This window comes from Aethalodelphis obliquidens, unplaced genomic scaffold (assembly GCF_003676395.1).
Source record: "Aethalodelphis obliquidens isolate GAN/ISIS:26980383/991018 unplaced genomic scaffold, ASM367639v1 scaffold8, whole genome shotgun sequence".
NCBI classification, from domain to species: domain Eukaryota; kingdom Metazoa; phylum Chordata; class Mammalia; order Artiodactyla; family Delphinidae; genus Aethalodelphis; species Aethalodelphis obliquidens.
Genome location: NW_020837952.1, coordinates 16,910,810 through 16,917,216, shown reverse-complemented (window position 1 = coordinate 16,917,216; position 6,407 = coordinate 16,910,810). Strand labels below are relative to the sequence as shown.

Here is a 6,407-nt window from a genome sequence, read left to right as displayed (position 1 = left end):
CTGAATTAAGCTGAGTGTATAAAAGAAATTTCCAGGAACTTTTCAAAATTTCCTTTCTGGAATTGGTAAGTGCCTATTTATTACTGGTGAAGTAAAGAAAGAACTGTTTTCAGGTGTTTATCTATGCACAAATTGTTTTGGTTTTGTGTCCAAAACAGTACTGTAATCATTTTAGTTATCTATTTCTGCATAACAAATTACCACAAAATTTAGTGGTTTAAAACAATAATAAGCATTTATCTCTCATGGTTTCTGTGAGGAATTAGGGAGCGGCTTAGCTGGATGTTTTGGCTGGAGGGGTGGTTTCATGAGGTTGCAGTCAAGATGTTGACCAGGGCCACAATCACCTGAAGGCTTAACAGGGGCTGGAGGATCTGCTTCCAAGATGGCACACTTACATGGCAGGCAAATATGTGCTGGTTGACAGGAGACCTCAGTTCCTCAAGATGTGTACTGCTCTGTAGGGTTGCTTGAGTGTGTTTACAACATGGTAGTTGACTTCCTCCAGAACAAGTGATTCAAGTAAGCAATGTGGAAGTTGCTATGTTTTTCCATGACCTAACCTCAGAAGTCACACACCATCACTTCCACCATGTTCAACGAGTCACATAAACCAATTCTTACATAGCATGTCAAGAGAGTAGAGAAGAGCATAGATACCAGAAGGTAAGAATCATTGGGAAAAATCTTGGGTTTCCCTGGTGGCGCAGTGGTTGAGAGTCCGCCTGCCGATGCAGGGGACACGGGTTCGTGCCCTGGTCCAGGAAGATACCACATGCCGCAGAGCGGTTGGGCCTGTGAGCCATGGCCGCTGAGCCTGCATGTCCAGAGCCTGTGCTCCGCAACGGAAGAGGCCACAACAGTGAGAGGCCTGCATACCGCAAAAAAAAAAAAAAAAAATCATTGGGAAAAATCTTGAAGGCTGACTGTCACAGTGAAAATTATCAGGGTTACCTTAAAATCTCCCACCAACTTTGAATTGGTTACTAATGTGCACTAAAAAGTGCTTTGCAAATTATCGAGTGGTGCAAAAATGGAAGTAGCATTTAACAAAATGGCCTGATAAGTGGATAAATAACATTTCCCTCCAAATATTATGAACAAAGTATAGCATCATGTTGCATAAAGCAAATAAGTAAATATTGTCAAATCTGTTTCATAAGATTATAAACATCCTCTACTTTTGGTGGGGAATGAGATCAGATAATTGAAAAAAAAAAGATGGAGGAAGGGAAATATTGGAGAACAGAATAATAGGGTCCGGGACGGGGCGGGGGGTGGGGGTGGGGGTGGGGAAGTAGTAGAGAAGGAGAAGGGAAAGAAATGGGGATAAAAGGGATGAAAGAAGACAAATAGGAGAGATAATAGCAGAAGATATAGAAGACAAAGATATGGAAATAAGCAAAAGAAATGTAGGAAAAAGAGATGATCTGTTAAAAAGAGACAGGAAAGGGGGAAAAGATCAGGAGGAGGGGAGAGAGAGTTTTTTAAAAAAAGCAAAATAGAGATTAGCTTTCTCATTCTTTTCCTCCGTCAAGGCCTTTTCCACCTCAGAACAGGGCCAGGGACTTGTAGCTTCTCTCTTGGTTTTTCTCACTGTTTTTCCTGGCTTCCCTGGAGTTCCCTTTAAGGCCTGGTTCCATTTAAGGCCTCATTCCCTTTAAGGCCTGGTTCCCTTTAATGCTTGATTTTCAGCTTGTTGCTCAGACTGGGTTGGCTAAGGGTGTCTGAAGAGGAGAGAGGAATGACCATTTTATTTAATATCCAACTTGTTCTTCTTAAGGACACATTATCTTGTTAGATAATATTTTTCTAAAAGTATTAAAAATATAATACATCAGAAAGAAGAAAAACTGGCACAGGCAAATGATTTTCTTAGAGAATTTTGGTTCTGTAAACAATTATTACCATATTTGGCTTTGGTTCCCTTTGTGTTCCTGCAGATTAGTATAGTTCATTTTGGGTTTTTGATTCAGGGTTCATTTTAGTTCAGGTTCCTGATTCAATTTACGTTTCTGTGATTGAACCAAAGTTCCAGTTAAAAAAGTACTCAGTGGGCTAGGCTAGATTCCTTAGCCAATACTTTTTTTTAAAACATGAGAACATTACATAATACGTGCGTCAATAATGTTTGACTTCTAGATTTAAGGGAAATTTGGATAAACATTTTTCATATATTAAAATATTAAATAAGTAAATTGATTTTTTTCATATATTTTCAGTGTACTTTCTGATGTACAAGTTAACTCACAAAAGTAAATTTAAACAAAGTAGCTTATATAATATGCAACCTTCTTTTTCGACTGTCTCTTGCCCCTCTCTTCCCAAACTGGCTTCTTTTGCAAAAAACGATTTAAATTAAAAATTTTTTCAAATATGGAATAAATTCAAAAAGTTCAAAATTTACCCCTCTTGGAATTCATTTGGACTTCTTGAATTTGTGGTTAGGATCATTCACTTGGGAAAATTCTCAGGTCTTATCTCATCAGATATTGTTTCATTCTCACTCTTTTTTCCTTCTGGAACTCTGATTAGAGGCATGTTACTTTCTCACTATCTTCCATGTCTTTTAATCTTTCTTTCATGTGTTACATCTCTTTGCCTCTTTGTGCTTCTTTCTAAACAAGTTATTCTGGTCTATCCTCCATTTCAACAATTCTTTCTTTCTTTTTCTTTTTGGCCTGGGTATTTTATTTTTTTAGTTTATTTTTGGCTGCGTTGGGTCTTCGTTGCTGCGTGGAGGCTTTCTCTAGTTGCGGCGAGCAGGAGCTACTCTTCATTGTGGTGCATGAGCTTCTCATTGCGGTGGCTTCTCTTGTTGCAAAGCAGCGGCTCTAGGCGCGCAGGCTTCAGTAGTTGTGGTGCACAGGCTTAGTTGCTCCTCGGCATGTGGGATCTTCCTGGACCAGGGCTCAAACCTGTGTCCCCTGCATTGGCAGGCGGATTCTTAACCACTGCGCCACCAGGGAAGTCCCCTTTTTAAAAGTTTTTATTGGAGTATAGTTGATTTACAATGTTGTGTTAATTTCAGGTATACAGCAAAGTGAGTCAGTTATACATATATCCATTCTTTTTGATTGTTTTTTAGATTCTTTTCCCATACAGGCCATTACAGAGTATTGAGTAGAGTTCTCTGTGCTATACAGCGGGTTCTTATTAGTTATCTATTTTATACATATTAGTGTGTATATGTCAGTCCCAATCTCCCAGTTTATCCCTCCCCTCCCCCCCAATCTCCTGGTAACCATAAGTTTGTTTCCTACATTCATGACTCTACTTCTGTTTTCAACAATTCTTTCTTTAGGTATGCCTAACAAGCTGTTAAAACCATCCATTTAGTTTTTAATTACAGTTATTATAGTTGTCAGTTTTTGAGGTTCTATTTGATTCTTTTAAAAAATCTGCTTGGTTATTCTATATGGTTTCTTATTATCTGGATTTATTTTCAAGCTTGACTTTTTAAAATTATTTATTTATTTATTTATTTTTGGCTGCATTGGGCCTTTGTTGCTGTGCATGGGCTTTTCCTAGTTGCAGCGATCGGGGGCTACTCTTTGTTGCCGTGTGTGGGCTTCTCATTGTGGTGGCTTCTCTTGTTGTGGAGCACGGGCTCTAGGCGCCTGGGCTTCAGTAGTTGCAGCACACGGGCTCAGTAGTTGTGGCTCGCGGGCTCTATAGTGCAGGCTCAGTAGTTGTGGCACATGGGCCTAATTGTTCTGCGGCATGTGGGATCTTCCCGGACCAGGGCTCAAACCCGTGTACCCTGCATTGGCAGGTGGATTCTTAACCACTGCGCCACCAGGGAAGTCCCTTGACTTTTATTTAATAGAGTAATCATAGTCATTTTGTAATCTGTGTCTGATAATTCCAGTATCAGAGGTTTTGCAGCTCTGTTTCTGTTATTTCTGCTGGTTTTTGCTTTAGTGCTTTGTCTCCTAAATGACTATGAGCTACTCATTTTCTTTAGAAAATTATTTGTGAGCATTCTTTGAGGCCCTGGACGATGGTGGGTTCTTCCAGTGGGGATTTATGTTTGCCTTGGCTGTGCCTGGGACCACTATCAGTTCTTGACTTTTTCTTGGATCATTCAGGTTGTGTGAATTTGTAAATCCTCATGAGGGCTATCTGTTATTACAACTCATCAGGGGAATTCCTTTCCTTTATTCTTGCTTTCTCTGGGGCAGGAGTTGTGGGATTTATTCTTATACCAAAGGTTCATCCTTTTACCAGTCCTCGGGGATCTGAGTGTCCTATTTAATTCCCCAGGTAGGCTCTGGGCTTTGGCTTCTGTTCTTCCACATTTCCTGAGGCCACGGAAACCAAGGCTGAGATTGGTGAGGTTTGGCAAATGCCCTCAGGGTCCTATTCACTTCTGGGTTCCTACATTCACCAAGAGTTAGGCTTAATAATTTCCTCTTAACATTCCTTTGATGCTTTTAAGATTTTACTAGTATTTTATCTAGTATTTTCAGTTGGAGGGTTGTTCCAATTATTTAGCCCACTCTATTACTGGAAATGGAAGTCCTGGTAAAAATTCAACAAGTACAAAAGGGTATAGGGTAATAAGTCTCCCTGTTATTCCTGTCTTCCTGATTACCATATGATCATCTCAGTAGGTGCTGAAAGAGCATATAAAATTCAGAACTCTTTTACACACTCACCCACTCACATATACAGACTCTTAGAAAACTATGAATAGAAGGGAAACTTTAAAAGCCTGACAATGGTTTACATCATACTTTAGAGGTGAAAGTTTGGAGGCATTCTTGTTCAAGTTAAGAGCCAGTTAAGAGCCAGACTAAGAGGCTTCTAGCACCACTTCTATTCAATGTTGTATTGTATAGCAAATGCAATAAGAGAAGGAAGAGAATTAATATATAGAAGAGGAAAATAAAAACTTTCTCTTATTTGTAAAGGATATGATTGTCTATAGAGACCATCTAAAAATTCAGCAGGTTTGTAAGACACAATAGCATTCTTATATTGATAATTATTGTTTAGAAAATTAGTAGAAAAATATATAATTCATAATAGTAACAGAACAATAAGATATCTTTGAATAAATCTAACAAAGTATCTGTGATACTTTATGGAGAAAATAGAACATCACTGAATCACATTAAAGAAGATCTGAATAAATAGAACTATATACCAATTTTGAGGGAAGGAAGATTGAATATTATAATTATGTCATTTTCTCCAAATCAATCTACAAATTCAGTGTTTTCTGTGGAACTTGTCAAAGTGATACGAAAATTCATTAGAAAGAACAAAAGTTAAGCCAATTTTGAAGAATAATTTGAGGGACTTGCTTACTATAAACCTAAGGTAACTAAAATAATATCATATTTATGCAAAGATATAGAAATACAGTCATCCCTCAGTATCCATGGGAGATAGGTTCAAGGACCTCCCCAATACCAAAATTCACAGATGCTCAAGTCCCTTATATAAAATGGCATAGTATTTGCATATAATGTATGCATGTATGCACATCCTCCTGTATACTTTAAATCATCTCTAGATTACTTATAATACCTAATACAATGTAAATGCTATGTAAATAGTTGCTGGTGCACGACAAATTCAAATTTTGCTTTTGAAATGTTCTGGAATTTTTTTTCCCAAATATTTTCAATTTGTGGTTGGTTTAATACCTGCATATGGAACTCACAGTATAGAGGGCCCACTATACATATATGTAACAGAATAGAAAGCCTAGAAAAGAGCCATATATGTTTAGAGATATAGCATATGACGTTACAAATAATTGGGAACAGGACAAACTATTCAAAATATTGTCATGGAATGGATGGCTATCCACACAGAAAAGAAAACTGTCACACTGTACACTACAGTGTTAATTGCAGGGGGATTAAAGACCTAAATATGGGACTTCCCTGGTGGTGCAGTGGTTAGGAGTCTGCCTGCCAATGCAGGGCACACGGGTGCGAGCCCTGGTCCGGGAAGATCCCACATGCCGCGGAGCAACTAAGTCCGCGTGCCACAACTGCTAAGCCTGTGCTCTAGAGCTTGTGAGCCACATTACTGAGTCCACGTGCCGCAACTACTGAAGCCCACGCACCTGGAGCCTGTGCTCCGCATCAAGAGAAGCCACCGCAATGAGAAGCCCGCGCACGGCAATGAAGAGTGGCCCCTGCTCGCCGCAACTAGAGAAAGCCCACACGGAACAACGAAGACCCAACGTAGCCAATAAATAAATAAATAAATAAATAAATAAATAAATAAAAATTTTTAAAAAAGACCTAAATATGAAAAGCCTTTAACATTTTAGGACATTTTAGGAGAAAATGTAAGAAATATGTTTTTGATCTTGGGACAGGGAAGGATCTGTTGACTAAGACAATCAAAAGCATACACCATAAAGGCAAAGATTGATAAAATAA

The 6,407-nt window shown here is 38.6% G+C and overlaps 1 long non-coding RNA gene across 1 annotated transcript in view; it reads left to right on the top strand.

Annotated features, from left to right (window-relative positions):
* The first annotated feature begins 619 nt into the window (after positions 1-619).
* The window catches only part of LOC113620718 (uncharacterized), a 124,645-nt gene continuing 118,857 nt past the window's right edge, over positions 620-6,407 (top strand). Inside the window, exon 1 of the long non-coding RNA XR_003432889.1 lies at positions 620-666. This is a non-coding gene — a long non-coding RNA (uncharacterized LOC113620718). The remainder of the gene's footprint in view (positions 667-6,407) is intronic.